Source organism: Canis lupus, chromosome 8 (assembly GCF_003254725.2).
Source record: "Canis lupus dingo isolate Sandy chromosome 8, ASM325472v2, whole genome shotgun sequence".
NCBI lineage: Eukaryota > Metazoa > Chordata > Mammalia > Carnivora > Canidae > Canis > Canis lupus.
In genome coordinates, this window is record NC_064250.1 from 6,394,992 (window position 1) to 6,420,000 (window position 25,009).

Consider the following 25,009-nt stretch of genomic DNA (forward strand, 5'->3'; position numbering starts at 1 on the left):
TTATAACAGCTAAAATTATAAGTAAATTAAATTAATCAGAAGGAGGCTAGTTAAACAAATTGTGGTAAAACTACTAAGAGCATACAATGCAACTATTAAAAATAATAAGGTGGCTTGAAATGTTTGAACATGTAAAAAAAACAGGCCAGTAATAATTTAAATGAAAAAAAAAAGGTGCAGGAATATTTAGAGTGTGTGCTCACTTTTGAAGATATTGCAGGTATCTAAAATTTAAAAAAAAGTAGATGAATCTAGATAGATAGATAAATATGTACCAAAATATCAAAAGTTTTTACTTCTGGAGAGTAGGGTTGCAATAGGAGTACTTCTGTTTTTATAGTTTTTCTATTTCTGTATTACTTAAATTTTTATAGCCCACGCAGGTTAGTTTCATAAGAAAATATGAAAGGGATGAATTGAAAAGAAAGAGGTGAATGGCTTGTTGCCATCTGGGAGTGCCACAGGGCTCTGTCTTATGCCTTTATACTGTTACCAATTAGTTGAGTAAAGTCATATATGAGAAGCTTATCATTTTTTCGAATGGAAAAAAAATTGGGAAGGATAATTAAGGTAGCTGATTGAGTCAGGTTTCAACTTCCATTGAGCTGGAATATTGAATTAAAACTAACAATTTAACAAGGATAAATATTATTTACTCCTTTTAGACATAAATAATTGATAAATTATTTCAAGATATGGGGATACCTGGCCTGTACTTCACATGGAAAAAGATTTAGTTTCCATGGGCTCTATATGAACTGAAGATGTGATACCCTTTCAATTTTAGATTATCTAGGTTTCAGGAGTTGTTGTGGTGCTCTATTTTGGAACATCTGGATTATTTTGTTCTGTTAAATGTACTATACTTTTTAGAGAAACGTTGCAAGTGATGTACAGCCAGAGGATAGAGATTAAGATGGTGAAGGATGTATAAACCCTGCCATAAATTGAAAGTTCTTCAACTTAGAGAGAGGAAATTAAGGGGAGACAGCATAGTTGTATTCAAATATTTGGAGGTTGTCCTGTGACAGTATTTTCCTTTGCTGATTTGGAGAGTAAGTAAGGTACCAATTAGAGAACCAACAATGTGAATTTGCCTTTTATAATAAAAAAAAACTTACAGTTCTTGAACATTGAGTAAAAGCTAGATAATGTACACAGACACAATACAATGTATTCTTTACTTGGGCAGGGTGTTGACTTAGGTATTTTCTAATATTAAAAAACAAAACAACTACTCCAGTTCAAGATTCTAGGGTAATAATCATAGACTATTTTCATATATAAGCAGAGTAGATAGTTACACGTGTAAGGATTTTAAACCCATACATTTTATAGCAACCTATGACTGAGTATCAGAAAATTTTAATAAGACTTCTACCAAATGACTGGTTTAAAATGATTTTTTCCTGAACTTTTCAAAATAAAGAATAAAATACAATCGAAATAAAGTTGAAACATGTTTTAATTTATATACATATCTGATAGAAGGAACTATGTTGAAGAATAAACTCTGCATAGATGGAGACTCTCTTTTGTATCCCTTGTATACAGAATAGTTCCTGGGACATAGTGGTGCTTGACTTTTTTTTTTTTTTTGGTAAAGATTTTATTTATTTATTTCAGAGAGAAAAAGAGGGAGAAGGCATGAGCAGGGGGAGGGGCAGAAGCAGACTCCTTGCTGAATGAGGAGCTTGAGACTGGGCTTGATCCTTGGGGCTGGATCCTGGACCTTGAGATCATGACCTGGATTGAAGGCAGACACTTACCTGACTGAACCATCCAGGCACCTCTATTTTTATCAAGATGTAATTAACATACAGTGTTAGTTTTAGGTGTATAATATAGTCATCAAACAATTGTATACATCACTCAGTGCTCATCATGGTTAGTGTATTTCTTTCTAAGAAATAAGATTTTAAGATTTTAAAATCTTAAAGATTTTTTTTTAAGATTTTATTTTTTATCCATGAGAGACACTGAGAGAGAGGGAGAGAGAGAGAGAGAGGCAGAGACACAGGCAGAGGGAGAAGCAGGCTCCATGCAGGGAGCCCGACGTGGGACTCGATTCCGGGTCTCCAGGTTCAAGCCCTGGGCCACCCGCCAAACCGCTGAGCCACCCTGTCTGGTTAGTATATTTCTTATCTCCTTTATCTGTTTCACCCATCTGCCTACCCACCTCCTCTTTGGCAACCACCAGTTTGTTTTCTGTATGTAATAACAATGTAACAGGATAGATGGTAGCTGCACTTGTGGTGAATGTAGCATAATGTATAAACTTGCCAAATCACTAAATTGTAAATGGGAAACTAACATTGTGTGTCAACTATATTCAATGTAAAAAATGTTAAAAATGTTTTTTGTCTCTTTTTTCTTTGTTCATTTGGTTTGTTTCTTAAATTTTACATACAAGTGAGATCATATGGTATTTGTTTTTTTCTGTCTTTAATGGATGGGGAGGCAAGTGGTTTAAATTCTTAATCCCTTGAACTTGAACACTTCTAACATTCAGGGTTCTTTCTCTCAATAGTTCAGTTTCCTGACCATGTTTATGTATTGGATATTTTGTGGGATCCTTTCCCCTTTTAATCCTCATGGTCTTCATTTCAATTATTATTTTCATTGCTCTAGGACTCCTCCATTTCCAACAGAATATAAACAGTCTCAGGTCTTTCCACTTTAGGAAAAAACACATCTGTCTCATTTTCCTTCCTGGAACACCTTTTTAAATATCACCCCAATTCAAGAAGTTTAGCTTTTATGGAAAAGGAACAGCAATATAGCCTTTATTCTTCAGTACTTCTTCATTGCTTATTCAGTCCTCTACTCATGTCAGCCTGGAATTCATTTTCATACACCCTTGAAATTCTCACTATGGATCCAAATGGCATCCAGGTTGTTAATTTGGTAGACCCTTCTCAGTGCTTTTATAGACTTTGAAAGTGTGGTTCAATTACATCTACCATACAACTGCTTTTTTTCTATTCCCAAGAATTGTTTTTATCCAATTATATCAATAGCTTCAAACTTGCTTTCTTGCTACTAGTCTTGTGATCTCCAATCTATCCTACAGACTCTTGCCAGAGTCATCTCTGAAAACATGTTTGATCATTGCAGTATTCATTAAAAACATCTGATATTTTAAGGATCAAATTTAAGCTCATCTGGCCAATAAAATTAGTCTTTTCAGTATCTCGCCCTTTCCTCATTTCCCATCTCATCTTCTTTTATACCACTTTATACACATGTGCTTAAATGTGCCAGGCTGTCAATTCTGCACATTTGTATATCCTGTTCACTCTGTCTAGAGCGTCCCTCTGCTCTTTCTATATCTGGTTAACTTCTGTATATTGCTGTGGACTCAGGTCAACTTTCTTCTCTTTTGAGAAGTCTTTATCCCTCCCTATAATCCATGTAGGAAGTGCTTTTCTGGGCTTCTGATGTATTTTGTGTATACTTCCATTACAGCATTAATTTCTGTATGTTCATTTATTAGCTTAAGTCTTTCTTTTAGAGGACAAGAATCATGCTTTTCGGTTTCTGTGTCTCCAGTCAGTCCTTGGGACTTGTTCGTATAGAGCAGGCATGACACATAAAGGGATACAACAAAATTATTTAAATGAATGAATTAAAGGATGAGCTTATTGTCCTCTAGCATGAAATTATGACTGGTTTTATATTCATTATTATGTTTTCAGAGGATGATCATAGTAAGAATTGATTTGTCAGTGTTCTAGCTTAGATAAACTTTTATCCTCAACTCCAACCTATTTTGTATATATACTACTTCTCAGTGAAACTGCCCCCCAATTTACCATGCTCTACTACTTAATAACCTACAGAAATTCTGTTAAATGACTTTCAGCTTTTGAGTTACTGTATGCACAATTGTTTAATCAAACCTCTCTCATATTATGCCCCAGTATGAGTCTCTGGGCAGAGATGGAATTTGTTTGGGTATATGGTATATCATTTAGGATCAAATTCAGTAACATTTAACTAAAACTCAAATTAATAGTGTCCTAAAATTTTTAAGATGAGAGAAATGTGTTTTTTTCTCTCATGTCTAAGAATCTCATTAATGTGCTACTAAAGATAAATATGGTGGTTCTACAAAGTGATCAGGAACCCTGACTTTTTTCAATTCATGGTTTTTTTTATCTCTAGGCATGGCTCTACATGGTTACTAGATCTATAGCTATCACCAGTATCTTTTGGACTGCAGAATGGAGTTACTGCAGAGTAACTGCAGTTACTCTCTCTTTAAAATCCTTTTTTTTTTTTCATTTCTAAAATGTGACTAACAATGCTCATCTGATAGAAATTCTCCTGAAATTAGAAGTATGCACTTGAAGCTCTAGTTTAGCAACAGTCACATAGCAGAGTCTCAATTAATAGTAGTTCCTATTGTTATTGTTATTATAGATGAGATTATTGAGATTTAGAGATATTGTAGCTACTCCAAAACCCCACAGTTAGTAATAGTGAAGCCAGTAATCTAGATCTATCTGACTCTGAGATCTCTGTTCAAACAAATATAGTGAAATATGACAGAGACTAAAACCAAGATCTTCTATTTTCTGGTTCAATCCTCTGTGCCCTGAATGATGATATTCTTTTAGTCTAAGTTTTTAGGATCATTGAAGATATTATTGAAACAGAAAGTCCTAGTTTCTTGGGTTTGATTTATCCAAATACTTGCCTTGCTTTCCACTTATTTTTGTGGAGACTTGGCTGAAATCAACAGCATTAATCGAGTGTGTAATTCTGGAACCATCTAAGAAAGCTAAAATCATTTAAAATTAGTTGGGGTTTAGTAACTAGGTTGAACTTTGCCTTTGTCAAGCAGTTTCCAGCTGACTCACTGCAGCTGCAACAATTGACATCATTTTGTGCCTTTCATGCAAAGACTAATTTGGCAGGCAGCACTCCCAGTGGAGTGGGTTTCAGGGCCTCAATGAATCTCAGGGTTGGAATGGACTTGAAAGGTCATGAAATCCAAACCTTAACGTAATGATTGAATTGGATTACATCAACCCCACCAAGTGGTTTTCTAATCTACACTTGGACAAGTTCAGTGACAAAAAATAGTGAAGATTTTCACATGGGCTGAATTGTGTAACCCATTCTATATTTGAATAGCTCTGACTTCCTATATTGAAATGAAACCTATGCTCTTTAACCTTCTAGCTACTAGTACTAGTTCTTCCCCACTCCTCTATGTACTATCCCTAGTATAATATAGTCCCTTTTGGAAGTTTTCAGCCTTTCAAATGTTTGAGGACCATGACCTTGCCTCATTCTTAGAATTTTCTCACTGCTAATAATTACTGATTCCTTTAACTTTTTCTTATTTAACATGGCTTTAATTTCTTTCACAATGCTGAGTTCACTGCTAAATTAGTTTTGATTTGGCTAGATACTTTAGTGTTTCCTTCTAATCCCAGAATGAATGAAATCCTGCAGCTGTAAATTGGAGGAATTGCCTAATGAAACTATCTTGGTATAAACTAAGAAGGGAGTCGCTTGAAAATTATGGAGACTGTTGAGAGGTTAGAAAGTGATCAAATTGTTGAGGCTTTGGTGGCCCTCCTACAGCTAAACCAATGTGACATATTAATTTTGTACTATGAAAAGCTCAAAGGCATGACAAAGTCATAGAGCTCTTTTAGCACAAAGTAGAGTAAGTTGGGTTATTTATTGTGATAGTTTAGACTCTATATGCTTTATTTTATTTGTATAGGTCCCTTATTTTCGTGCTGAGTGATCTCATTAAGGATAAGCAAGATGGATACATACAAAGATGGATGGGCAGCTTCTTAGGGAGATTGTCCTTCAGGGAGTGCCTGGATGACTCAGTTGGTTTCTAACTGTTGGTTTTGGCTTAAGGATCTCAGGGTCCTGAAATTGAGTTCTGGGTCTTTGGGCTACCAGCTTAGCGGAGAGTCTGTCTCCCTCCCTCCCCCACCGCCTGTCACTCCCCCTGCACGAGTACTCTGTCCCTTTCAAATAAGTAAATAAAATCTTAAAACAAAACAAAACAAAACAAGGTTATCTTTCAGTACATATAGATTTAAAGGGGACCCCTCAAAATCTTTATTTCTGAAACTGGCAAAGTTCCAAGTTCCGAATAGAATTAAAACAGCAGTTTCATGTCATTAAACAACATACATACATCTTTAGAAACTTCAGAAATCTGGCTCAACTCCTGAAGAAAGAACACTTAATTAAATTAGGACTTGGTAATGTTTTGTGTCTTTGACTATACTATGTGTTATTTGATTAAAAAAAAAATCACCATTTCTGCTTTTGAAATTGATGAAAATGATCTCTTTTTATTGTATAACAAATATGTAGTGAGGATAAAATGATGTATTTTCTCCATACCAACTGGTATTTGTGGAATGATTTTCATATTTTATTTAATGTTATGAGAACTGAAGATTCAGTGGGGAAAAAGTTAGATAAAGGCTATATATCCTTATATAGCTTATTTTTTATAATAAGACTTCACATCAGTTTTATGGGCCTTGCAATACAAAGTACTTTAAAATAGTTTTTGAATCCCTAAATTTTTTCTTTTGTATTGATTTGTCATTTCTTTCTGATACTCATTTAAAAAATATCCCTAGTTTTAAACTAGAGTTTCCTCCAAATTTTTAAAAAATCATGTAAAGCTTTTTTTTCTACATGGAGAAAAGTGATTCATGTTAAACTTTTATTTATATCCTAGAGAGATTATTTTGCTTTGTTTGGTAGTCATATTCAGTGCTTAACTGACACTAATTAGTAAAAATAGCACATCTTCCTCATATTCCATTCAGAAGATATGCTAACATGCTTAGAATATATCATAATTCAAAGAGCTGTAGGGCAGCACTGATTATGAAAGTCTTATGGATCTGGAGGCCTAATATTGCCAAAGTTGACCCAATTTTTTTTACTTAATATATTGGAATGATTCTTACTGAAAAAGAAGCCCAAGTAAGTGATTTCCTTTTGTTCTTTTTTTCATAGATATCCTAGTAAATACAACAAAAAATCTGCAACTTATGGATATATATTTTCTTTGTAAAAAACAGAATTTTGTGTTTGAAAATGAAACTTCATTTTCATTGAATCACATTTTTATATGTTTGAAACTTTGAAAGTTTTAAAAGCTTTTTACATAGCAATATATGACATCATTCAGTTTATCTAAGTTCTAAATATCATATACCTGATAGAGATGTTCTAAAGTGGATATTGGAATTGCGTTAAAGTATGTCTTAATTCTTATGTATCTTCTTTGACATGAGTAAAAAGAGCATTGATGTTGATTTCAATTTGTATTTGGCAGGATCATATTTTAATATATTAACTATTTTGTTTCCCCCAGGAATTTTTGCTGCCCCAAACCACTATCCTTTGTCCTCCTTATGGGATATACATTGCCTCAAGGAGATACATTACAGATTTTGAGCATCTGAAGCCTCAGTAGATATAAGGCCATGCTACTTTTGGCTAACAAAAACTTAATCCTGAAGAAGTTTTGGACATACAATTTATTTCATAAACAATAAACATGAAAAAAACGACAATATCAATTCAGAGAAAATTCTGTCCCTGCCTCCCTCCCAGACCAAATAAAATTTCCACTGCCTTTTAGAGAGCAGAGTGGGAGTAGATGAAGGAAGGGACACTTAGGGATGTATGTATGTTTGTTTGAAAAGGTGGCCTTGGGATCCCTGGGTGGTGCAGCGGTTTGGCGCATGCCTTTGGCCCAGGGTGCGATCCTGGAGACCCGGGATCAAATCCCACATCGGCTCCCGGTGCATGGAGCCTGCTTCTCCCTCTGCCTGTGTCTCTGCCTCTCTCTCTCTCTCTCTCTCTCTCTCTCTCTCTCTGTGACTATCATAAATAAATAAATAAATAAATAAATAAATAAATAAATAAATAATTATTTGAAAAGGTGGACTTTGCCTTGATTCTCTTCTGTGCACTAGCCAAATTATCAAAACGGATCTGGTCTCAGGCTTTTTCCTTAGCATGCATGGTGTGACAATATCTTTATTCATGATTGGTGTGTCTAAGGAGGTCTGTCAATGTGAGGCACCCTTAGAATTTCAAATGTTTTCTGTGTGTTCAAGAAAGATATAGACATTACTAAGAGGAAGCATAATCCAAGAAGTCTTGTGTTCAGGAATGTGGGATATACATAAATGGCTTGGACCAGAAAATGAATGAGGACAAGGTGAATCAGGAGTGGGGACCTGTCAGCAACTTGCATGGATTGAAGATTTAAATTTAATCTAGGATGGGATAATAGCTACCAGTAGCTAACATTTATTGTTAACTTGGCAGATGCCAAGTAACCCAAGCATTTCCTATGTACTATCTCACAAATTCTTCATGAAAATGCTATTAGATAGACTACAATTTATTATTATTTCTATTTTATTTAAAATAAAAGTAAAGTACAGAGAGATTAAGCCACTTAGCTGCACTCTTAACCACACATCTACTACTTATTCATGTTGGTATGCAGATGACAATGATCTAGGATTAGATGGTTTCCCCGCAGACCCTCAGACTGACTCCAGAGAGCATAGACTCAAGCTAGTGTATGGTATTGAGGCCCTAAAATGACACTGGCGGGTATTATGCTGAGTGAAGTAAGTCAATCGGAGAAGGACAAACATTATATGGTCTCATTCATTTGGGGAATATAAAAAATAGTAAAAGGGAATAAAGGGGAAAGGAGAAAAAATGAGTGGGAAATATCAGAAAGGGAGACAGAACATGAGAGACTCCTAACTCTGGGAAACGAATAAGGGGTGGAAGAAAGGGAGGTGGGCGTGGGGTGGGAGTGACTGGGTGACGGGCACTGAGGGGGGCACTTGATGGGATGAGCACTGGGAGTTATTCTATATGTTGGCAAATTGAACTCCAATAAAAAAATAAATAAAATTGTTTTAAAAAATAAATAAAATGACAGAAAACCATGAAATAACTGGAAAACTCCAGATAGACTGGGTAACTCTGGGTAACCCCACGTGGAATATGTCTAGATAGAAAATGTTAGGTTATAGAAAATTTAAGGTAGGTTTCTTGTGGCCAGAGTTTTATCTCTATTTTATATTATTACAAAAAATGGGGCAGAAACATTAGCAAAAGGTACTAAAATTATGACCCAGTATAAGTTCACAAACTCCAGCATCCTTTTCAGGATCTCTTGGAAGAGAACATCTTTCAGTGTACTTTTTAGAGAATTCTCCCCATAATAAAGTGAAAATTTTACCGTAGTTTTCTATATAGAAAGGCACTCACAGAAGTGTCTTGATATATATATGTATTTTTGCAGTGGCTTCAGAACAATCTCTTTAATCATACCTTCATATATTCTTGAATTTTGCATACTACCTCTTATGTGAACCAAAGATTAAATGTCATTGAAATTAAAATCACATTATATATAAGATTATCATTTGGTTATAATTATCAATCCAGTTTTTCTAGGTTGGATATAGGCTTGTTCTATTTATAAACTTTAGTCATTTAATTTATTTTAGATTTCATTAGAAATCATTGCTACTTAGGAGATTGGAGGTTGAGGGTCTAGTCTTTGAAAGTATAAGAATCAGATGACTTTTGGGTTTTGCTAAGTTTTAAGAACCTTAAAGATGTGGGTATATTTTGACATGATAGAATGTGCTTTTTTATTTCCACGTGAGAATACATGTGTTCTATTTTAGAAGGAAACATGAGATATAACTATATACCTGTATGAATAATTGGGTTTAAAAAAAGGGATATACATATTACAAGAGCAAATAAACTTTTAATATACAGAAGATAAAATGATTTATATCTTTTTACTTAAGAAAGGCCAAAAAAATGAATCCCCTATAAATCAGTAATGCTTTACTGTTTTAAAAATAAAACAATTAAAAAATTAAAAAAAATAAAGCCTCATTTTCAGCAGTTAGTAAAACAAAGACTTTGAGAATACAATTGCTATGTCTTCTAAATTAAAGGGATGTTTATTAAAAGAACTATTTTGATGCATTAAGTTTATTATCCAGATTTTTTGACTTTCTGGATTATGAATCAATTTCACGTTAAGTAAAAATACAGTCAATCCCAGAATATTTAGATTGTTGGAGGGAACATAGCCCAAATCAATCATTCAAGCATTTCTACAACACAAGTGCCCATTGTATGGCAATCTAAGCAAGAGCATAAACTGGAATGATAAGTAGTGATCAGAAATTTGTCAGCAAATCAGTTTTTTTTTTTTTTTTAAGTTAATGCTTAGTGAGGTATAAAGCTTGTGTTTCAGTTTGCTCCTGGGAATAAATTAATATGTTGAACTGTGTCTTTCAGACTTCTTAATCATATTCAGCACTTTTCTTTTAATTTACCGTATTACTTGTGTGTTGTAGGAATCATTGCCTCTTTCCAAAGCTCTTCTGGAGTGGTTTGTGCGCTGAAGATTCTACTTCATTAAGTCAGAAAGCCACAGGGCAGTCTTATTATTACAAGATCCAAATTGCAACCACACTTTGACAATTTGGTAACTCTTTGCTATAGCATCAGTAACACTCTTGAAATATTTTTAGAGAAACATTTGATCTTTCACAAATGTGAATTATAGGGTTCTTCTGATGTCACCTTAGAAATGTTTTACCTCTTGGTAATTTTGCAGTGTAAGCAAACATTACAAAAGATGTTTTTTCTGATAAAATAGTCTGTGTTAGAATTCCACATGTCATGTTAGATCCTTTTCATGTCTATTTGAATAAAAATAGGGCATATTAAGTGTAACTATCTCATTTTAAGACTGATCGTGTACATTCTTGAGAAGGTCAACACTATTTTTGCTCTGGTTCAAGATAATATTATCTATACCTTTGCAGAGAACAAACGCACACGGGAGGTTATTTATATGGACTTCCCCCCACTCTAATTACAGAAAATTTGAGAAAATGAACAGGAATGTAGAATCTTTCTTGAAAAGTAACACAAGACTGCAGACCTCAATTCGTCATAGAAAACAATGGCATTTTGCCAGTAGGATTATTTCTAGTAAAACAAACAAGTGAAGATACCCAGATGTTGGGATTGGACATATTTTATTAGTAAATTTGTAACATCTGTGGACTATGAGAGTTCCCCTGATATGGCATAATTTACCATTTAAAGTATTTTCTTTTCTTTGTTAGGGCATTTCTTTTTTTTTTTTTAAGATTTTATATATTTATTAATGAGAGACACAGAGAGAGAGGCAGAGACACAGACAGAGGAGAAGCAGACTCCATGCAGGGAGCCCGATGTGGGACTCGATCCCAGGACTCCAGGATCACGCCCTGGGCTGAAGGCAGGTCCTAAACCTCTGAGCCACCCAGGGATCCCCTGTTAGGAGATTTCTATTGGATTTTGCCAGTTCACTTTATTAAGATCATCTGGACTTTTCTGCCCAGGTTCACTCAAATAACAAAAATAAATGTATAGAAGATTTTTTATTTCCTATAAAAGAATTGTGCAAAGAATATGTTGGCAGGTAGCATGCTATGAGGTACTGTGACTCTGTCTCCTGATAACTCTGATATTGTAGGTGTGAGGGTGTCAATGACAGAGAAGGTATGTGTGTGTGTGTGTATACACAGGTATTTGTGTGATGAGCTTCTTCCTCTCCCTAAGCATCATGATTCTGAAAAGAAGTGGATTCTGAAATTTCTATAACACTATCTTTCCATTTCTATATTTATCAATCTTAATCTTGGTCTAGGCCAACAGAAAATACCCTTCCTGATGAATTTCTCTCTATTGCTGGAAAAGAATGGGAAAACTATTACCTATTGCATTATACAAAGACACTCATACAATTGCTATGTAATTTCCTTTACTAACAATCAACACTTAATTGGGAAAATGATACAATGAGATGCTTCTCTATAGAAAAAAATGTAAATTTGGGGGAAATATGTCAAAATAAAAATCTCTGGCAAGGTTGTCTTTAGGTAAATTTCATAATCTATTGTAATTTTCTTTGGAAGCAAGGAAATATTCGGCCCTATTTATAAAAGGGTCCCTTTTCATTTGTTTATATAATATTTTATAGTACTTGTTATGTCCTGATTAATTTTATGAATTTTGGGGAAAATACAGAGACAAATAACATACTATACAAGAGTCACTATCCTATGATGGAGGAATATGGAGGCAGGACTGTTTCTCTGTGACAAGAGTTCTGATCACTAAAGTGATACTGCAGTTAGGAGTTGGAGAATGCAATATGTACATTAGGTGGAGAATATTATTTCATATAGATGGACAATTTCATTTTTAAAAAAAGCACCAAATATGAATATGCTTGGTGTATTTAGGGAATGACACAGTTAAGAGGAATGTTTCAGAGAAAATGTCAATTGGGGCTATATGTTTGTTTGTTTTTTGTCCTGGGGTCATCTATTCTATTAGTGGAGAGAGGTTTTTTAGTAAAAAAATATTTTGGTGATTTCTGAATTTCTCTATTTCTGGCTCCTACTTTTAAATTAATGATACTATTAACTCATTTAGGGGAAAGCACATCTATTAATTAGTAGTCTTAAGGACTAAGGATATTTTATAAGGATAAAATACTAGAGACAGAGTGACTTAAAAGATCAGTTAAAAACAGAACATTTTGATAACTTCCATTTATTTGGACTCAATAGGTAGAAACTTATGAGATTCAATATGAATAGTGCAAATGGGGCATGAAGGCTTCAGTGTATATGTAGAATTGGAGATGCTTTCACTTTCCATTTGATGAAATTGAATTTCTCAAAATGGACTCTATATCTTTTTAGTTCAAAGATTTTCAGCAAGTAGGAGGAAGATATCCTGTAATTTATGAAGATCGTCTTTTTATTATTTTTTATTAGCTCTCAGCTTTAGAAACTGCTTATTTATTTTTTCAGCCATCTTGCTGCTGGTGATCCTTATAAGGCAAGCTGCCTTTCATTTTCCTCTTCCTTAGCACAGCTGGTGCTTACACTACTCTGAACACCCATTGAGTCATTTCCTGCTGATAAATGTCTATATGTAGTCACGATTGTCACCTATGTATGTGATACAAAACTGTCCTCTCTTTTTAAACCAAGATAGCATTTGTACCAGCCTCTAATCTTATGTACCACTTTCTCCCCTTTCAGAACCAAGCTGGCAATTCTCATCTTGAATAGCTTTAAAATTGCTCATAGCAATCAATGACAACTGAGGCATCACTAAAGAATTTCTTTTATCTCCAAGCTCCAATTTAGATCTGTCATTAAGCTTGAGTAAGCTTGAACTGTCAGAACATTTTCCCTCATCACATGCTCTAAGCACAAAAAGTCAACTTCAAAATCAAATTTGTTCTATCTCTTACTATACTTTGTAATGGTTTCATGTGAACAATAAACTTCACTGAAATAGTACTGTCAATCTTTAGTAACTCAGATAACTGTGGCTTTAGAAAAGTAGTGACATGCTGCCAAAACTTAAGTATGACGTATGGTAAATCATTGCCTCACATTCAGTTGCTTTTTGTTGTGCTCTAAGGGAGGAGCATTGTGATAATGGGGGAAAGAGCACTTGGCAATGAGTAAGGAGACGTGGGATCTGTTTCCTCCTTTTGCATTAAAGATTGTGTAATATTTGGTAAGTCACTTTTCCTTCGCTAGGCCTTAGTTTCCAGGTCTGTAATGTAAGGTGGTTTTATTAAATGAGTTCTAAGGACCCATTTCTAATATTTAGCATCTTAATATATTTAACTTCCTGTCCTGTCCTAGGACAGGTATTCTAGGTATCCTTCTTCTTGAAATGGATTAGAAACAGTTACCATTAAGAGCTGTAAGTCATAAATTAATTAGGAAGTCCATAATCCAAGCTTAATGCAAAAATGCTTTGGCTTCATCCCCTCGACCAAAATGGGTCTTTGTGTTTGGGTTCTGTTGCTGAACAGATGCTGTCTTTGAAAGATCACAGTCTCTATCTTGGAGATCTTTTCCACTGACAGATTCTTCAGCCTCAACCACATATTTAAATGTACTTTGATCTTTCTTTGTTTTGCAAATTTCATTTTGAGACAATCTGTGTGAACATTGGAGGTGCCAGACTGAGACTAAAGACCACAAAAATCTGAGGTACACATGCATAACTATTCTTCAGCTCAAAAAAGTTTATAGAGTCCTTGTTCAAAATTAGAGTGATTGTTTTTTAATAATTTTAAAACCTTCAAATTGACTTGTTGCATTTCTTAATCCTTAAAGGAAAGAAACTCGTTTCTTAATCCTTAAAGGAAAGAAGCTTGTTCATTCATTCATTCATTCATTCACTCATTCATTCATATTATTAAAAGTATAACTGACATACATACAATATTTTAGGTGTACAACATAGTGATTCAACAATTTTATATTTTTCAGTGCTCACCAGAAGTGTAGTTACCATACAAAGTTATTATAATATAATTGGTTATATTCTCTATATTACACTTTTTATCTCCATGACTTGTTTATTTTATGACTGTAAGTTTGTACCTTTTTAAACCCAAGTCGACTGTTTCTTAATAATTTTTTTATAACTACTATAGTTTTCAAAGTAAGTTTTTTTCACTCATCTATCTTCCTGTAAAGATGTGACCTTAATGGAAATATAATCCAGGTCATTATTCCATGATGCCCTAGAATGAAGAAAGAATTTGATGATCTTTTTAACTCTCAAAAAGCAAGGTCTTAATAAAAAAGTATGCAAGCAGATATTCACTAGATCAAGGTTACCATTTTGTGATTTCTAAAACTCTTTTTAGTGCCAGATCTTGATCATGATAGTTCAATAATTTAGCCCAGAATACTTGGAGCTTTCTTATCACCCATGTTTCATTGTTGTCATTCTGATATTTCTTAGCCTGACTAATTGATTGAAGTTAGATTCTGATATAAATCTTCTTTGCAATTTTGAGCACATTTCCTTGCTCCTAATCAAAATATGTGTAGTTCTTCAGGAATTCATTTGTTAATGGCCAACCAGTCTTTTAGGCTATTCTATCTTAGTTGTTTAGGAAATGGCTAGTGGCAGTTTAGGAAAAGTCATCTCTGATAATTACAGCATTTTAACAAGCAGTGCCTTAACCAGATGGATTGAGAATCTGAGGTACTGTAGCAGAGAGACTTAGGCAGATTTGTGGTAAGTTTTAGCTTTTCATGATCTTTTGCAATCTTTTGACACAGCTTGCTGTCTTAAAATTATATTTCTTTTGTAAATAAGCACCATACATTTCTCTTAGATGCACACTAACCTACAGCATGATTTTTAGACCTGGGAGGCAGGATTAACTTGCAAAATTATTTGGTAGCAAATGGAAAGTATCAAACAGTTTTTTCCATCCCTAAGTTATGAACAGCTTTCAGATTAAGCACAGGACATAGGTAGATATTGCAGTATAGATCTTTTGCATTTATATGTCATTACTTTATTTTTGTAAGTGAATTTTACATTTCACAAAAAAGCATCTAATATTTAGTACATTTCTTAATATGTAGTGTGAAATTATGATAACTTAATATTTAATTCTCATTTTGTGTTAATTTTTCTACATACTGCATGATATCACAAAAGAAATTAAAATGTATATTTGCTTTATCTTATATGCCAAGTAATTTACTTCAATGCAAGATGACTTCAGTTGTTGGATGCACCATTATTATATGTCACTAATAAAAACAGAGAACAATTTTGTCCAGGTGTGAAATGTCACTGAATATAAGTTTCATACACGTGTAGAAATATTAAAACAAAAATGTGTGCATCTTGCAGTTAAGGAATTGTGGTAATATTAGAATATATATAATTAGAATATAACTATTCTAAACAGTTATTAAACTTTTGTCTAAAAATATTCAAAATATATTTAAACATATGATCTCATTTGTTTTCACAAAATCATTATAGTAATCCTTGAGATAAAACTTGTTTCCTTTTACATACTGGGAAAATTAAGTAAACTTGTGAAATAGAAAAAAATCCTTCAGTCTGCTGTGAACTTGAAACATTTCTTACGTTTTCTTTTTAAGATTTTATTTATTTGTTCATGAGTGATTCAGAGAGAGGCGGAGGCCTAGGCAGAGGGGAGCCTGATGCGGAACTCAATTCCAGGACCCTGGGCTCACACCCGGAGTCGAAGGCAGATGCTCAACCACTGAGCCACCCAGGCAGCCCATTTCTTATGTTTTCTTAATTGCCATTGGTGAAGTACTAGAAATATTTGAAATTGAGTTCTGTACTGGAAACATTTCCAAATTTAGCTTGGGTTATACTGAAGCAGACATATTTATATATATATTATATACAAGTGAGAATTTAGTTTATTTGAATTTATATCTTTTACGGTGGTAAAAATACACATTAATCAATATTCTTTCCTTAGCCTTTCACTATAGTATATATTTACTTCGAGAAATTCTTTGTAATAACACTAGTGTTGTTAAGTATTTGTATTGGTTTGCAGTGGATCATTCTGCTGTCCTAGTTGATTTACATAGTCATACATAGCTCCCAAACTGGAGACACGAATTCAGTGACACAGAACAAAACATTATTTATCTACATGAGAATTTCTGAAATGTGTATTATTATAAAAGTTAATTCCTCTTCTGAATAAATGATATTTGATTTTCCTATTAGCATAGTAGTTTGAACAGCTGCACAAAACTCAAATAAAAATTACAAAGTTTCAGATCCAAATTTTGCTTTCAGATTAACAGGTGCAAAAGATCCCAGGACATACAGTTTTGTCAGAAGGAAGCATTTTGTTTGGGATACATATCTATTAGATTTGCTGTCACTGATATGCATATCAGTGCATCAGTAATAGGAAACACTTTTACAGGTGTAAGTTTTCACATCTGTTAGACTAAATGATTGAGAGGGAAAAAAGCTAGCCCTTATGACTGGGCAATATAAATACTTTTAACAAAGAAGTTACTGGACAAGTTAGCCTATGAGATAGCTGATTCAGGTGCTATCATTTTTATGTGTATGATTGTGTTTTAAAGAAAAGTTGATTGTTGACGAGACTAAAGCTTCAGTGAATGTTGTCTTTTCTGTGTAGAAAAGGGAGATAGAATCATTTGGAGAGTATAAAGGATTTGGTTCTAAAGATGAGGATTCCTTCTTGAATTTGACTATTGATTTTTGGTTCTGTAAAAACAGTTATAGTAGTGTATGTGTAATTTGCTTCAAAGGATCACCGTTTAGAGTATGTAATAAGACAGCAGAAGTATAAAAGTGATATCTTTATTATGTATAATACAGTAAAATACATTTTGTTTTATTTTATTTACTTTTTCTTTGAGAGAGAGAGAATGATGAGGGGAGAAGCAGAGAGAGAGGGAGAGAAAGAATTTAAATATGTTCCACACCCAGTGTGGAGTTGATGCTTAGCCTCATGACCCTGAGATCATGACTGGAACTGCAATCAAGAGTCCAATGCTTAACCAACTGAGCAACCTACGTGCCCAAAATACATTTAAATATAATTTATAAAATGTGTTAAATAGATTGCTTTAAGACTTAACTTAATCCTATGCTTATCTATAAATGTTATAGATTTAGGTAACACAAAATGTTTACCTTTTGTGATTAAGGTCTGTTTAAAAGTTATGAATTCCACAAAATTTTGATTTTTTTTTAATTTTTTTTAAAATTTATTTATGATAGTCACAGAGAGAGAGAGAGAGAGAGGCAGAGACACAGGCAGAGGGAGTAGCAGGCTCCATGCACCGGGAGCCCGACGTGGGATTCGATCCCGGGTCTCCAGGATCGCGCCCTGGGCCAAAGGCAGGCGCCAAACCGCTGCGCCACCCAGGGATCCCCAAAATTTTGATTTTATTCTGGATGCCTTTTTGTGCCTTGCCTCTTAAATGTGAGCAAAGTTGGCCAAGAAAAACATAAAATAATCTCCTGAATAAGTTAATTTTTCCTTCTTACACTGACCAACAATTTATTAAGCATTTGGGGTAATCCGTTTTCTTCCTGTGTCTCCTCAAATTGTTTTTCTCTGCTTGGCACTCTTCTTAAGTAATTCATTCTCTCATTCTTTCATTCTCTCTTCTTTTCAACAAAATTCATCTTTTCAGCAAATATTTATCTATGAGGCAACGTGTCAGCCATAGGATACAAAGATGAACAAGGCAGATATAGATCTTGATGTCATAGACTTTCTGTTTTGTGGAAGTGAGACAACTAAATAATTTAACTCCAGAGTATGTAAGAGATGCCATAAAAGGGAATTGTGCTATGCTGTGCGAGCATATAACATGAGAGATACCTAACTAAGGTTAAAGAATTTGGGAAAGCTTTATTTCTTGTTCACATCTCCATTATTTGATCCTTAACAAGTTTCTATTTATTTTTTTTAATTTTTATTTATTTATGATAGTCACAGAGAGAGAGAGATAGAGAGAAAGAGAGAGAGGCAGAGACACAGGCAGAGGGAGAAGCAGGCTCCATGCACCGGGAGCCTGATGTGGGATTCGATCCCGGGTCTCCAGGATCGCGCCCTGGGCCAAAGGCAGGCGCCAAACCGCTGTGCCACCCAGGGATCCCCACAAGTTTCTATGTAATTAGACATTCTGATTGTATTGGTTTCCTATGGCTGCTATAGTAAGTTATTCCTAATTTACTGACTTAAAACAACAGAACTTTATTTTCTTGTAGTTCTGGAAGCCAGAAGTTAAAAATGGGTCCAAAAAACTGGGCCAAAACTAAGGTGTCAGCAAAGTCATACTCCCTAGAGAAGCTTTATGGGAGAATCTGCTTTCTTGCCTTTTCTAGCTTCTAGAGCTGCATCCCTTGTATTCCTTGGCCCATGGCTCTTCTTCCGTCTTCAAGGCCAGAAGCATGGCCACATTACCTTTCCTCTTTTGTTAGCAAATTTCCTCTGCCTTCTTCATATAAAGATGCTAGTGATTACACTTAAGATCTGTCTGGATAGGGACACCTTGATGGCTCAGTGGTTAAGTATTTGCCTTAGGCTCAGGTCATGATCCCAGGGTCCTATGATCAAGTCCCACATCAGGCTTCCTGAATGGAGTCTGCTTCTCCCTCTGCCTCTTTCTCTGTGTGTATGTCTCATGAATAAATAAATAAAATCTTAAAAAAAAAAAGATCTATCTGGATAATGCAGTATAATCTCCCTAATTTAAGATTCTTATCATCTCTGTGAAGTTCCTTTTGCTATATAAAATATAAACATATATAACAACATTCACAGATTTCAGGGATTAAGACCTAGATATTCTGGGGGGCTCATATTTAGCCTACTGCACTGGTCCATCAAAAATTAGTATTTATAAGTAATTGAATGTGTAATCTAAGAGAGTTCTTGTAAATTCTGTGATCAGATATTTTATGACTTATTTTTGGAGAAGACTGTTCTTTATGAAGTACTAAATCTTTATGCTTTTAGTAAAGTAATGAAATTATATTTCATAGTATTGTAAGGCGTTTTGTATGTAATTCAAGAAAGTTGGCCTACTTTTGTTTAACTACTGGAGGTATAGTGAAAGTATATAGACAGGATTTGAACCTCTGAATGTCCTACTTGTCTGATAAAAACAGTTGCAGCCCTCCTTGTCCATCCTAATCTGAGTCCCATGTGATTGAAAAGAAAAGTAATTAATTACTCAAAGCCAAATGCTTTGAAATGCTTATGTGTCCCTCTCTAGAGAACAAAGCTGTACTTCATATGAACCACTAGGACTACTGTGTCCCAAACAACGGGGCCGGCTTAAGCAGCCTGCATCTTAGTTCCTCTCCTCTGTGTTCTTCCTTTAGGGTTGTGAGTGTGGAAAACAATGCCTCTTCTAATAGGAAAAAGATCCTTTCAGGCACCTGGAATTCTAAGGAGAGTATTTCAAGAGAAAAGTCATTCAAGAGGACCAACAGTATGTTTACCTGGGTCCAGCTATCTTTAAAATTTTTTTATTCTTTCCAACAGAAGCTTTACCTTTTAGTACAAAAGCCTACACATGCTGATTCCATTGGCCATAGTTCTGTTTTTTTCCCCCTAATCCTAGGGAAGAAATGGAATGAGATGCTAGAGAGAGAAAGTTTTTAGGACTTTTAAATAATGTAGTATGTACTCAAAACTTGTGATAGCCTGGGAGTAAAGTAGAATATAAAGAAATGAAAGTCCAGATCACATGAAGGAACTCAAAGTTTTTGAGTAGCAGCTGATAGCATGGAAAATTAGAGTGGAGATAATGCCAAAGATAAGTGAGCTGATAATTATTGAGTACCCATTGTCTTCCAGAAAATCTGCTGGATTTTTTTCCTTCAATGGTTCTATTTGGGTAGTGAATTCTCTTTACTGTAGAAAGAACTGAGTCTGAGAAAAGTTAACTGATTTTCTGAGGTAATTCACTTAGTGAATGGCAATGCTTGTATTTAAAGTCTAGTTTCTCTGAATCCAAAATCCATTGTCCTTTTGATACCCCACCTTTTCAGGGTGCCTGACTTTATTTTATCACAAAACTACATGGAAGAGACTGGGAAAATAACTTAAAATGTCAAATCTTTCTCCTATAAAGGATTTTGCCACAGCTGTGGAAATATGCCCTGAGGGTGTATGAACCAGATCCATGGAAAATACATCTTGACTCTGCTCTTTTCCTTCCCTGCTGAATCCCTACTAGGAAATGAATGTCTGTTTCTTTTCTGTAGATATTGATATTTTTCAGTGTTGATATTCACAGTGTTGTTTTTTCCCCCGTAGGATTGTCTCATGTAAGTGATGTTTCCTTTAAATTGGGGGTAAAATTTAATAGGGTTATTTCTGAAAGAGTTTTCTCTTCTAGCTAACACAAACTGAGTAGGTATAAGTTAAATTAGTTTGGCTGCTCCCAAAATGCGATCAGCTATTAATAGGTGGTCTGCAGATTTTCTTTTTTTAACCGAAAGATTGATTCTCTCGTTCCCTTCCTGAAAATTAGAAAAGCTCTTCTGATTTCATTTGCATGTTGAGATTTTCTATTATGACTTGTATTCAATTTAACACACTAAAATACGAAGCAAATCTGTTCATTTAATCTGCTGATGCCTGAGCCAGTATCTCTGCAGCAGGAGATATCGTTCCTTCTTGTGTGCATGTGCTCAAGAGCAATTGTTTGACTATAGCTCTTATTAATATAAATCAACATCTACAAAGAAAGCCTCCTCTATTCCTGCGATTCATATTTATATAAATAGAAAAGTAATGGATTTCGAAAAGAATCCAATAGGTTTGAGCTTCTAGAATTATCCCAAGAGTATAGACAGGATTGAAATATTTCAAGGTGTTTTGGAGTAGAGTGGTGATAAAGTATTTCCATGTTTGCCGAGTGCCTCTGAGCTGGCGGATTCATACTAATAAAGGCAGAAGCCAGGAATAGTTATAATACGCTTAATTAACTCTAAGCTTATTTAATGCTATGGTCCAGATGAACTCTAGATAGGGAGACATAATACATATAGCTCATTAAAAAATAATTTGGACTTCTCTAATCTATATTTGCATAAAGTTCAGGTCCTTGTCCTGAAGGTATTAATTATTTTCTAATATTATTGTTGAAAAATGAATTCTCATGAAAAAATGGTAATTAGAGAAATGCTAGCCATAATTCAATTTCACAAAACATACTCATGCCACTTATACCATGAGATACCTTTGTCTTGAGGAAGCACCCTTTTAAAAGAAGATTTTAATAGTAATAATAATAATAATAACAATAACATTTGTACAAATGAGATCCTGACCGAGAGCCATTAAAAAAACAATAAACAAAATTAACCTATTTGTCTCTGTTTATATAAATTGGAAAGGTACTTGCTAGAGCCTTTGTGTTTCCATAGGGAATAGGTTATTTTTGCTTTGATCATATTTTAGATCTCATTTTCTTAAGGATAGTACATGTTATTTTGAGAAAATGTATGCAGAGAATTAAAAGAATCTGATTAACTCTTATATTTGATGAAATCTCACATGACATGCTTCTGGAATTTTATGGTGAATTGCTAACAGTGAACAATTCTAGAAATCAACATTCTAGCAAAGAAGCTATAATAGCATCCTAAATAAGAAACAGCAACTTGAGCTGAATGCACTATGGGAACTTTTTCTTCTAATTTTATGCATGGTATATGTTTCTTAAAATGTTTTCTCTATTCCATATGTATGTATTAGGGCTAATGTATGTAAAGGCACAGGTCAACAGCCCTATCCAGTATCCTTAATATTTATAAACAAAGTAAGAAAAGCTGGAGAAGTGGACAGGAAAGAGATTACAAAGGAGTAGGAGTGAGGAAACCAGCCTTCAACGTTCACTCCCCTGTTCTTGCACTGTGCTGTGTGCCTAGCCCATTTTTACCTCATTGCATTGAGGATTGTATTTTGACCCTATTGCCATTTGCTGATTGTAAATAGCAGACTAACCCAAGTGTGGCTTGTACTCTATCCTGTTCCAGATATTTATTTACTTTTGTATTGTTGGAACCTTTCTGGATTATACTGCTTAATTTATTTCTTATTTTTAGATTATACAGAAAAAAGAGAAAACCTTAAAGGCAAAAAATATTATGTTTTTTGTATTTCCTTTAACTAATTCTTGTGGGACCTACAGCTCCTCTTGAAGTTTCCCCAATTACTTTAGGATCACTGGCATAACTTTTTAAATTTAATTAAATTAATTTTTTTTTTTTTTTTTTTTTTTTTTTTTTTGAGAAAGAGAGAGAAGCAGGGGAGAGAGAGAGAGAGAGAGAGCAAGCAGGCTCTACACTCAGCCTGGAACCCGAGGTAGGGCTCTTATCTCACAACCCTGAGATCATGCCCTGAGCCAAAATCAAGGGTCAGACTCTTAATGGACTGAGCCACCCAGATGCCCCATCGGGCATAACTTTTTTCCTTTTCCTTCCTGATTTTGTTCTTGCTTCATATTTCAAGGTAATATACACTGTTAAAATAGTGCTGCTAAAATAGTGCCGACATAGTCTTTCCAAGGAACTTTAATGCTACTGATATTGTGATGGTCTCTTGATGATAATCATGCAAACTAAGTTATGTTGATGCTCTGCTGAACTGAAGCTGCTCTACTGTGGCAAAACTAAAGTCACTGTTGATGCTGAGGAAGCTCCATTCAGCTTTATGTTTAGGGCAGTGAAGTTCTTTCTCTCACTTCTGTAGTGTGCTTGGATATGTGTGTTCCAGGGTGTAACTGCCTCATGCTCTTAATATCTTTGGAAATTTTGGTGAAAATAGCTTTCATTTCCTCCTGAAGCCAGTTTCCCTAGAAAACAGATCAGAGACTAAGACTGGGCTGAAGAATAAAGTACCTGTTCATAACTTTCTCTTCTTTCTAACTTGAGACATCATTCTCAAATTGAGCTGGCATGCCTCATTTTTTTAGGAAAAAGGATTTTATAATGGAGAAGACAGTGAAACAGATCCCTGGTTGGCTCAACTAACTAGTTCTCTGGGCAATTTTTTTTTTTTTTTTTTAAGATTCCATTTATTTATTCATGAGAGACACAGAAAGAGGCAGAGACACAGGCAGAGGGAGAAGCAGGCTCCATGCAGGGAGCCTGATGTGGGACTTGATCCCGGGCCCCCAGGATCATGCCCTGGGCCGAAGGCAGATACTCAACCACAGAACCACCCAGGCATCCTTTTTTTTCTTTTTTCTTTTTTAAAGATTGGGCAGTTTTAATAACATCTTATTTCTCTCCTAATATGTAGTTCATGTGCCATAAAGCTGATGTACCATACCAGTTCTTATAGTTTTAAGCCAGTTCCATTTAACTAATGTTATTATTATCAGGAAATGAGGCTAGGTCTTGTAGAAAATGGGGTATTTGAATATGTTTCTGTAAAATTTCTTTTGTGCATGTTGTTCAGAGATAGTTCACTTTAGCTCAGGACATTTCTGCCATTTTTAGGTTAGGTGTATGATCCGTACCCAACTTCCAGGGAGTGTATAGTGTATAGACTAAACTTTGAGAGTTTAGTCATCTGAGAATTAATACTGCAGCAAGGTGCAGGAAGATGTCCAAATGCTAAGAAAGAGGTACAGAGAAAATATCTGAGGTCAAGGCTGTGTGTCTTAAAGTCATGAAGATAGGAAGCAAAGTCAGAAGAACCATTCTGACTAATATGAGGCTTCTGAGACAAGCAGGGAGGTTGTTGTCTGTAAAGCTCAGATAAGCAACTAATCAATATGGCAAAGGGTAGCTTATTAATAGTAACAGATAGGATTTTTGCTGGACAGTGACACATATGAGACTGTCAATAGTGATGAATATAAGCCAATGCATGTTGAGAACAGAGGGAAGCTTCAGACAAAGTCTCCCTGGCAACAATCGAAGGGAGGTCCTTTATCTAGAGTATTGAAGGCAGTTTTTGTTTGTTTGTTCCTTTTTCCCCCTGCACACAAACTTGTGTGATGAAAGTTGTTAAATGGACCTTTTAAAAATAAATTTTATGCATCTTTTGGGGAAGGGTGAATCAGTCTCAGGTTAAGGATATGCATGTATCCACACCAGAAATCACATTTAGTCATGTAACAATGAAAGCATTTTTTTTTTCTTTTTTACAATGAGAGTATATTTACCAAATGGGGCTCTTAAAAGCTGAAGTACCCAAAATGGAAGTTGCCTCTTCTGTCAAGGGAAAACATGAGGCAGACAATAATCTTACTGTTGATAAAAAAAAATTTAAATCCTCTTTTTATGGGTAGCATCCTCTCATCTATATTTAACCCAAAAGGAGAAATAAACCTTTTACCTTTTGTGTAGTGCATGTTGTTACTAGAAATATCTCAAAGCTTGCTTGGAAAATAAAATATGTAAGAACATCCATTGTGCGCCAAGTATTGTGCTAAACAACACTCTAGGGATAGAGAAGATATGGAAGATATTTTATAAAGTGTATCTGTGCTTACCTTCTAATTTTGGAGACTGGGAGATTGTATCA

The 25,009-nt window shown here is 34.6% G+C and overlaps 1 long non-coding RNA gene across 1 annotated transcript in view; it reads left to right on the forward strand.

Moving 5' to 3' along the window:
• Positions 1-1,960: 1,960 nt before the first annotated feature.
• Positions 1,961-25,009, forward strand: part of LOC112657721 (uncharacterized) — a 107,544-nt gene continuing 84,495 nt past the window's right edge. Inside the window, exon 1 of the long non-coding RNA XR_007412251.1 lies at positions 1,961-2,128. This is a non-coding gene — a long non-coding RNA (uncharacterized LOC112657721). The remainder of the gene's footprint in view (positions 2,129-25,009) is intronic.